At 42.7% G+C, this 10,950-nt stretch overlaps 1 long non-coding RNA gene across 4 annotated transcripts; it reads left to right on the top strand.

The window, feature by feature from the left end:
• Nucleotides 1–3,332: 3,332 nt before the first annotated feature.
• On the top strand, nt 3,333–6,830 carry LOC139830530 (uncharacterized). Of its 4 annotated transcripts, none has more exons than XR_011742854.1 (4): nt 3,333–3,997; nt 4,175–4,267; nt 5,106–5,191; nt 6,497–6,830. It is a non-coding gene; the product is annotated as an uncharacterized lncRNA (long non-coding RNA). The 4 variants fall into 4 exon arrangements; XR_011742855.1 differs by having other exon boundaries at nt 3,336–3,997; nt 4,175–4,219; nt 6,497–6,828; XR_011742852.1 differs by lacking the exon at nt 4,175–4,267 and having other exon boundaries at nt 3,343–3,997; nt 6,497–6,825.
• Nucleotides 6,831–10,950: the final 4,120 nt, after the last annotated feature.

Here is a 10,950-nt window from a genome sequence, read left to right as displayed (position 1 = left end):
GTGTGGGTGCCTCACTATCTAGTGTAAGAGGACAACATTCCTTTCTCTTCCTCCTTGAGCAAGCAACGTCAGGTTGCTCTTATCTCACAACTTGAGCTTTACTTTTGGTACTGCCAAGTGGAAACTACTCAGGTTGAGCTTAGGATCATGCTGACTCATCCATGTCAGACATGGTTCATTTATATGCATTTGTGGGTTTGGTTTAAATAGGGACTTAACTAGATTAGAGGGAAAATAATTTATTGCTTTTGTTGCCTATTCATATGGATCAGATTTTGTGGCCCAATATCCTTTTGTTGCCTACTTGCTGATGGTTGCCTAATGATCCTAATTGGTTCCGAAGTCCCATTTGTTGCCTAAGATAAACAATTCCCTCTAATCGCATTCGAACATTAGAACAAGTGTCTAATGTCCTAAAGTTGAGTTCCAATATCAAAATGCCTCATCCTTGATGATGGCGACATTTTAACCATAACACAATTTACTTTCCTTTTGTCTTTGTTGTTTCTTTTTGCAGGGAAAGAAGAACAAGAAATGTTAGGAAGATTTAGTTTAGGAATTCTTTTAGTTCCATTTTGCAATCTCATACTTCTTGTGTAACTTGTAATATTTCAATAAGTGTTGTAATAATTCTTATGTGAATTGTTATTTATAATATTTGATTCTCATTTATTATTTATATTTACTTTGTATTTATATAATTGTTTAGAATTCTAATTCTAATTCAAATTCTTATTTGAAATTATGTCTCTCATATTTGAATTTGAATTCAAACCATTTCCCTCGAAAACATAATAAATCAACAAAGGTCATGTCGAAATTTATCGCACTTGTGTCGATGACATAAATCAATTCCATTGACACAAGAGAAACCTCGATCACTTTGTGTTTGGTTGAAGCGCGAAAATTCCCCGGATTTTCTATGCATGAATGCAATGCACACATCTGTTTCCTCTATTTTTGTAACCCCATTATCTGGGATATTACAGCCACGCTGGTGACGCTCTGCATCAACGCGCTAAGTTGATCTCCTTTTCTGCCCCTCCTGTTGGAAGTTGGCTGGCCGCGTTGAAAGGACACGTATGTCGCCTAGAGGGGGGTGAATAGGCGGTTTAAAACTTTTACGAGATGGGCTTAACAAATGCGGAATAAAACTAGTGTTTACTTTGTCAAGCCCAAAACCTATATACTATGGTTCACCTATGTGCACCAACAACTTATGCTAAGCAATATAAGCAACTAGGTGATAGCAAGATATATAACCTCAAGCACGATGGCTATCACAAAGTAAAGTGCATAAGTAAAGAGCTCGGGTATAGGAATAACCGAAGTGACGCGGAGACAAGATGAATCCCGAAGTTCACACTCTTGCGAGTGCTACTCTCCGTTGGAGCGGTGTGGAGGACAAGTCACTCCAAATGCACGAGGTCCACCGTATTCTCCTCGAAAATTCCCACCAAAAGGGATGTCCTCGATCCACTATGGAACCTTAGGAAGGTCACCGAACCCGCACAAATCTTGGGGCTATCTCCACAACTTAATTGGAGGCTCCCAATAAATCGCCACAAAGGCCTTGCCCTTGAAGAATCTCCACAACTGAATTGAATTCCCCAAGAACACCACAAAGACCAAAAAGACCACTAAGCATTGCCACAAAGGCCTTGCCCTTGAAGAATCTCCACAACTTAATTGGAGTCCCCAAGAACACCACAAAGACCACAAAGATCACTAAGCCGTGTAGGGTCCAAAGACCCAAGAACAAGCTCCGGGAACAAGCTCCTGAAGGAATATCTCACAAACTTTCACCTCCACGTATCACCGCGAGAAGTCAAACTGATACACCAAATGCAATGGCAAGAACACCACAACGATGCTCAAGTCCTTCTCTCAAATTCCAACAAAGCTACAAAAGCTATTGGGGAATAAGAGAGGAAGAACAAATAAGAGGAGGAACACCAAATTTCTCCAAGATCTAGATCTAGTGGATTCCCCTCACAAAGAGAGAGATTTGATGGGTAGGAATGTAGATCTAGATCTCCTCTTCCTTTTCCCTCAAAAAGATTCAAGAAGCATTGGAGGAGTAGAGGGAAAGGGGACGCTCTCAAGGTCAACAATGGTGGAGAGCACAAACGGGAAGAGGTGGCTGCCCAAGGAGGAACAAGGGGGTCTTAAATACCCCCTCCCGTCGAAATATGACCGTTGGGTCCTCCCAGGCCAGATTATTGCAAAAATCCGGCCCCCGAAAAATGGCTAAGGACTTGAGGAAACTGCTCGCTATAAGGGGCCCGGATATTTTGAATCCAGGCCGGATTATCCCCCCCCCCCCCCCAAACTGCAGAAACACCAAAACGAGAATGATCATAACTTGAACATCTGAACTCCGATTTTCATGATCTTGGGCTCGTTTCGAAGCTAGTAATAAGCTCTACAAGATCATGCGGGGAACCATCATAGTCCAGCAAGGTAGGATAGAAATAAATGATGAACTGTTTGACCTATCTAAAAAAGACATACCGGTAAAACCTCCAACTTTGAAAATGCAACAAGTTGCCCGTGCAAAAACCATTCTTGATGAACTAGAGCTTGTCATGAGAATAAGCACAAGCTCTAAAACATCACATGGATAAGATTCAACTAACAACCATGAAACATGATGCAAGGATGCAAAGGTTTGAGCTCTCCGAAGGATACGATCGAGTTACTCACTCGAGAGCCCTCTTGATAGTACGGCAACTAAACTATAAACCGGTCTCCAACTATACCATGAGACCGGTGAGGAAGAAACCCTATCAAGAGCAAACCTTAACCTTGCGCATTCCACTTGAGCTTGATGATGACGGTCTTGACCGCAACAAGATTGAACGCTGTAACGGCCCCGGAAATAGCCCTACTAGTTTTCTTTTATGGATCATCATGGCATCATGCATATATCATACCCATGTTTTTCACAGATAAAACTATTTTTTAAACCCTATTTCAATATTTTCCCTCTTATATGGTTCCCTAATAGAACCCGCTCTTCTTCCCTTTTAACAAAACCCCAAAACCAAATATTAAATTCTTGCAAATTGTTTTAGTCATTAATAAATATTTTCAAAGTGTGTTTTGGATCATCTTCTCGTTTTCTTTTCCTCATCTTAGTCTCTCTAAATTTCAGAAGTTTCTCTCTTGCCTTTTTGCAAATTCATTTGCAACTTTCCCAGAAAATTTGCAAAAGACCAAGCACATCTTCACGCTCGTTCCTTTCCTGGAGCTAGCTCCAATGTTTGTCTTCTTCTTCCAGGCAGAAAACGTGAGCCTTCTTCTTCCAGGCATAAAAGGTGAGCCGAGCGCTCACCTGATCCTTCCCTAGCTGGACCAAGCCAACCGCCGCGTCCCCTCCTAAACCGCAGCAAACCCTAGACCGCTCCCTCTCCATCCTTGTGCCGCCGCCCCTTCTTTCCCCTTGACCACGCAGAAGAAAGGGACAAAAGTTTCAGAGAAAAACACCGCACACTTCCGCCGCAGCATCGCCGTCGCCCCGCCGCCTCCGACCACCTTTCGCCGAACCAAGGCCACCAAGAGCTTTCCCTCATCACGCTGTCCATCCTCGACCCAAGAACTCCTCGAATCGAGCACGCAATCGACACCAACGACCCTGTCCTCTTCCCCGACTCCGGCGAGGAAATCATTATTTCCGGCCATCTCCGACCTCCCCCGCACTATCTGAAACCACCATAGTCTTCCCGGTAAGGTCCTCCGTCTTCTCCACCTTTTTCCCGTGGCATCCGACCAATTTACGCCGGTGTCTAACTCTGACGAACTGACGGATGTTTCCGCCGCCGGTTTTTTTTTCTGCAACTTGGCGGCCGCCCCGTCGCCGTTCCTCGGCGCCGCCTGCAGCGGTGATCACAGCGGTCCAACACGCCGTCGTGGTCGTTCCGGTCGCCGTCGCGAGTTCTTCCTCTGCGTTGTCTGCGTCGTCCCCGAGCTCCACCGCTTCACAAGCGACCTCATGGTGAGCGAGCCCTCCCTCTACGTTTTCTTTTTCTATCTCCACGCATGTACCTCGGCATCATACGTGCAGCAGCACATCTGGCTCTATTCCTTGTATCAAACATCGAGATGAGATTCTGGGATCAATTCCCGTTTGTGGCAAAATGACCATACTTTTGCTGTTTGTTTCCCTGTCCAGCTGAAGTCTTCTTCGTCAGTTCGTGTTCCTCCGCACCTTGTGCAGGTCTAGTCTGCATCTTGGATGTCGTTAAAATTCCCAAATTCCCAGATGGTTTGTTCCTTATCCTGCATCATGCAATTCCTGTATTCCTATTTCATAGAATTCTGGGCACCTCCTTGTACAACAAATACAGCTTAGCATGTTGGTCTGATTCCAGGACTGCAACCAGTCAATCATTAGCTTTATCCTGGCGGCCACAAATTTCAGTACCTTTCTTACAATTCATCGCTGCATCCCAGATCGAAGTCGCCATGGCTAGTTTCTCTGCCACTTGTTTCCTTGCCAACAGCAGTACAGCTCCGCCTTTTGCTTTTCTTGCATCGCCGTCGTGCTACACACAAGTCGCTGCACCACTCTTTGAACGTTTGTTCTTTTCTTTCAGCTAGCACATCATGCAAATCCTCAATCCTTCCAGCAGCCTGCTTGTTTGCTTGACTAGCTAAATAATCGTTTACTAAAAAGTTTTGTACCTTGTTTTATACAAATTCAAATGGAAAGGTATTATATATGAAAATTTATTAGAAAAATGCAAACAACATGAATATGTCATCCATACATTTGTTTGCATCTCGTATCATGTCGTGACGTGTGGATTGTGCATATCACCTAATATTGAACTGCGGAGTATTTCGGACACCGACTAAGGTTTTCCCGCTCCGTTTAACTTTGAAGTAGCGCACCCCTGCCATGTTTATGCCATGCTAATGAACACTTAACTTTGCCGGTAGATATGCAATTTCAACCTTAATTGTTTGTCCGGGGTTCCGACTCCGCTTAAATTGGATAAGTTGCATCGCATCATCGTTGCCATGTCATGCATGCCTGCATCTTGCTCATGCCGGTTCTTTATCCATAGTAGTAAGACTTGCATACTTTGTGTGTGTTCCAGCATTTGCTTCTTCCCGGATAGGATCACGAAGTGTTGATGTGAGATACGACGAGTTCTCCGACAAGTTCTTCTGCAGCTTTCCACAGGCGAGCCCTCTCTCTTCACCTATTTTACTCTCTCCCTCGCACTGCTATCCTTATGTTGCGCTTCTTTATCGAGTCATGTGTCCTATCCTACTTGTTTACCATAATAATCCTATATGCACCATTCCTTATCCATAGCCGTTGCTTGATGTTTGAGCCTTGCGAGTCGTAGGCGTGTTTAGGCTCTGTTGTTTATCTCGATCTGTTATCGGGATATGTTGGGTTGTTGGGAGGTTATCACATGCTATATTAGTTTGTTGGAGATACACATGCTTTACTTATTTGTTAACAACTAAAATTGTAAGCAGAGGCATCTGTGAGCCCCTTTGCGAAAGCATCGGAACTTTGACTCGCTAATGTCCCCTAGGACCCGAGTTCTTGTTATCTGTTCCGAGATTGAGCGCTCTACCCGTACGTGGGGATGATTATCGGGACCCCCCCTCACCCATTACCTTTTCTCAAGTCAGTTGAAAAGGGGGCCACAACCTTGGTTTTATTTGCCTATGCCATGTATGCCATGCTTTACTTACTGTTGCCTTCGGGTGTTTACTTCATGTTGCCTTCGGGTGTTTATATTCTGTCTTACCCGCAGGACGTTTAGCGAAGCGTGTGGTTTGCACGCCTAGCCGCCGACGCAAACCCTGAGTCCGTCTCGGAGTACGGCCGGACTTCGTCACGGGTAGCTTAGTCGGGTGGCCCCCCTAGACTTTCTTGTTGAACTGGGAACGGTCTTGTTGTGAGACATCCACCTGTCGTAAGTGGGTCGAGCATGCGTATGGTTACATTTGGGCAACCCCTGCAGGGTGTACATCTTATCGATAAGCCGTGTCCGCGGTTATGGACGACTTGGAATTGTATAGCTTGATCATAGAACAACTTACACCGTTATCTTGTTGCTAATAATCTGATAATAACTTGCGTAGTAATATAGCTTTACTACAACCGATACCTAATAAAACTTGTCCACCGTTGAGTGCCTTTTACATTGCCTCTTCGCAATTTTTGAAGGGGATATGTGTATTTGGTTGGGTTATGTTTGTGTAGTATTTTACCTATTACCTTATGCGCTCTCTTATCTTATCTGAGTAGACGGATGTTGTAGTGTGTCTCTATTGGTTATAGTTTTGCCGCCGCTAAACCTACCATATAGCCCCCAGCGATATATATATATACTCGCCCGGTGAGCATAGCCATTTCTAGTCTCGCTAAGTACGTGCCGGAGTTCGTTCCTTGGTACTTACTCTCGCCTTTTCCCTTTCTCTTTTGCTTCCTCCCTTTTGTCGGCAACCGATGGCCCGACTTTGACAGGTACGAGATGACGACGTTAGCAAGGTTACCCTTCCGGCTTGGCCTGGGCAGGGTTATGGACGCCACTGGTTATCTTCAGGACTCTTAGTCCAATTTGTATCTTGTCCGTACTCGGACGCATTCGATCTTTTGTATGATTCAGATCTTTGTATGTATCTATTTGTATCTTGACTCTTTGGAGTCGTTGTTGTAATATATGTTTCTTGTGGGCTCTATTGTAATCCTGTTGTAATGTTACCGCTCGTGTTAATTCCTCTGGCATCACGTGTGTGATTCGTCGCGCACGTCGTGTCGGAGGGCGTCTCTGAATCGATATCGTGCGGATTTCAGCGGGATCGCTGGAATCCTCAAGGTACCGGTTCCGGGGCGTCACAAACGCCTTTCTTGATTGTGCTTGCTTGATGAAGTCATGTGAATTGCTCCCCCATACTCCACTATGGGAGAGCTTCTTTTTCGGCGCATCTTCACATTTCCATGAACACCATATGGATGACAAGCTTCAAGCATAAGATCTCTCCGAGTTGACTCATCTTGAACTTGCTCTTCATTTCTTCATTCTTCACCATGTTGATGTCTTGAAGTTAACTTTGAGGGCTCACTTCATCTTAATCTTCAAGACATACTTGACACTTGATCTTGTTCATTTGCTTCTTATTGCAATCTTGAAGCCAACATATGTTTCAAACATTGCCTATGGACAACTCCTACAAATATAACTCAATGCAAGCATTAGTCCATAGGGATTGTCATTAATTACCAAAACCACACATGGGGTTCCATGCACTTTCAATCTCCCCCATTTGGTAATTGATGACAAGCTCTTTGAGAGGGTTTATATAAGGAATTTAAGAAACAAACAAGTTGAATACATAGAGCAAAATCCCCCATACTATATACAAGAGCATACATTGACATTCAAAGCCTAGTGGAGTTTTCTCTAAATATTCAACTATGCAAAGAAACAAGATGCAATGCAATAAAGGCACATGCTTAATCACAAAGCAAAGACATAACCAAATTCCCTTAAACCCTCCAAATTTCTCCCCCATTGGCACCAATTGTCGAAATGGGTGAAAAATTTAGAAGGCTAATATAGTGAGAGTTCCTCCATACCGCATGGATTTCTCATAATTTGAGTGGAATCAAATGCACGTATCCAATGACAAATATTCAGAAGGAATCACACTATATAGAGGATCAAAGATGGCAAAAAGATAGCAAGATCAAGAAGCTTCAAAAAATGAAACAAGCAACCAAATGAACCATAAAGAAGATACCAAAAAAGATAGATATCATGATAAGATCAAGAAGATTGCTCTAAATAATATGAGGAAGCTCCCCAAGGTTTGTGCACAAAACAAGAAAATTTGCATTGGAGTATAAAGTGCACAAACATGGAATAATCACTCCCATAATATCATTCAAAACAAAAGATACCAAGTGAATCAAACTCTAGTGATCACCACAAAATACTGCTTTAAATAAAATGAGGAAGCTCCCCAAGGTACATGAATAAATTAAAATGTTGCATTTGAGTACAATATGCATAACATGGAATCCTCACTCCCTCATTACCATTTAAAACACACACATTTGCAATAGATCATAGATAGAAAATTAAGCTTAACACTTGCAATAAACAAATGGTTGAGCAACAAGTAAGAGGCACCATAATAAAGGGCTCAACCAAGAGGATATGTGAATAGCATGACAAAGCATATTATAAGACTATTACAAGGATGAGAAAAAAACATCATCATAGTCTTCAATGAATTATATTGCTTAGCATGACCAATCAACACACAACAAATAAATAAGATATCAAATGGAGATGTATCATCTCTTAAGTGTATAAGTTTCTCTAAGTGGGCAATATCACGAAGATGTTTATCCACAAAGAAACATGCACACACAAAATAGATACACACGAAATATAGCATGATATCCAAGACGAAGTCATGCAATATACCAATAAGAATTTTTGCTTAATAGCATGGCCAAAGGCTCAATTTTATCTTATTGTACATTCATGAACTTCAACCACAAAAACATAAAACATCACACGTATCAACAAGAGATAGAAGATAGTTGGGATGCTTTGAGAAAGGCAACAAGTATCACAAATAAGGATACCAAAAGAAATAACTCAATTTGCACTTCCATCGATATTGCACATGTGAGAGGCTTGAGGAATTTATGATGCAATAAAATTGCTAGATAGGAATAGTTTGGATGGATGAACCATGAGCATGATTTTATATACTCTCACATTTGCAATAAAGTGGTTTCATTAAAACATTTGCAAGAAGCATAAAATTTGCAAATCAAGAGATTCATGCCAAGATGCAACCACATGGTTGGATGCTAGAAAAATATGCATGAGAAGATACTTTTACCGAGATAGCATTAGTGTGGATGTATTAGATATGAGTTTGTTGATCATCCTAGCTTGCCTCAAATTACCATTGAGTCACCACTTCTTCCTAAGTGTGAGATAAGCATCCAATGTATCTCCTTGTACCTAAAACAAAATTAAGCACAAAATGGTTCCCAGACTAATTGGGTCCAAAGTAGTTAGGTACACTACAACATATAGGACAAACTCCACAAAATTATGTGCATATAGATATGAAATAGAATTTCATGCACATCTTAATCAAATTAGGATTTGATGGAGTTTACCCTATATATTGGATCAAAGAAAGTAACACATGCCATAAGATATACATATATTAAATATGCATGCACAATACTTTCAAAAACCAAAGGAAGATACAATTTGGACAAAACACCGAATAAATCAAGAGACAATGGTTGTCCAAATTATATCAAAGAATCAAATCAACACAAGATTGACTCCAAAGACTTATCTCATTATAAGAAGCTAATTAAACCTAAACACAAAGGAATGAGATAACCAAGTCCCAAGAGAGCAAGGTTCCAACAAATAAACCAAACCCTCGACACTTTTTATGATGGCACAAAGTACCCAAAAAAAATTATGTCACCCAAAACCAAATTTTTGATAATGATCAAGAGATGTTAAGCAAGCTATTTTCTGGCACCGTTGCTACTGCTACTATATATTCATACCACCTGTATTTCACTATCTCTTCGCCGAACTAGTGCACCTATTAGGTGTGTTGGGGACACAAGAGACTTCTTGCTTTGTGGTTGCAGGGTTGCATGAGAGGGATATCTTTGACCTCTTCCTCCCTGAGTTCGATAAACCTTGGGTGATCCACTTAAGGGAAAACTTGCTGCTGTTCTACAAACCTCTGCTCTTGGAGGCCCAACACTGTCTACAGGAAAGGAGGGGGAACGTAGACATCAGGAGGCAGCCTCCGCATCAAGCAGGCGAAGGGCAGAGTTAAGTCGACATTCAGGAACTTCGGGAGATAGCCACAGAGAAGCTCGGAACAGAGCAAGATCAAGGTTGCAAAACATACCTGAGGGTGAAAGAGAGAATCTAGTGCAAAACCTCGACATGTCTTTTATGTCGACAGACACGAGAGGGAACATTATTCCCAAAACACCGGAAGCTGGGTATATGGCGACACAAGCCTTTATCCTCGCATCCAGGCCACCTCCTGGAGATCCAAGGGAAGCATTGTACAACATGGCCATGGCAGGTGTTGGAGCCATGGGAACAGCGTTTGTATCGACACCTCCCGAAGGATCAGCAAGGCAAAACAGTCCACGTCCTGCTGTCGCAGCGGTAGTTCCCGAGAGAACAGGCAAAGCAAGGGACACGGAAATTCAAGCAAGGGTAGACAGGGCACGACAACATAGAAGGGAGCATCGACACTCTCCAGAGATAGCCGAAGAGGATATGTGCGGGCTACCATGTTTTACAAGAAGGGTCCGAAAAACTCGGGTGCCTTCGGGGTTTAAGCTTCCTGATAATTTCAAGAAATTCGACGGACTGCAAGATCCTGAGGATTGGCTGGTAGATTATCTCGAGACGGTGAAATTAATAGGCGGAACCAGAGCTACAGCTATGCAAAGTATCCAAGTACACTTGAGTGGAGCCGCGAGGTCCTGGATAAAGAAGCTTCCTTCAGGTTCCATCGACAGCTGGGCTGACTTCGAGGATATATTCGTCAAGAATTTCCGCTCCACTTGCAAAAAGCCTGCGACACTTGAGGAATTAAGATCATGTGGACAAAAGCATGATGAATCAATGAGGAAGTACATCCAAAGGTGGAACATCATCAAAAATTCAGCAGAAAACATATCTGATGAAAGAGCGATAGATGCGTTCGTAGCAGGAGTTCGACGAGGAGATTTCGTGGAGGACTTGGGAAGAACCAACCCAAGAACAGTATCAGCATTAATGGAAATAGCAAACAGGTGGGCAGATGGCGAGGATGCTGTACATAACAAGCGACACAGGTCACCTGAGGAGGACCGCAGTCGAAATTTTCAAAGTAGACAACGATTTTTTCGATTCT

This window comes from Lolium perenne, chromosome 4 (genome assembly GCF_019359855.2).
Source record: "Lolium perenne isolate Kyuss_39 chromosome 4, Kyuss_2.0, whole genome shotgun sequence".
Lineage (NCBI taxonomy): Eukaryota > Viridiplantae > Streptophyta > Magnoliopsida > Poales > Poaceae > Lolium > Lolium perenne.
Note: the sequence above shows the minus strand (reverse complement) of the source record. Positions and strands in the feature narration are given on the sequence as shown.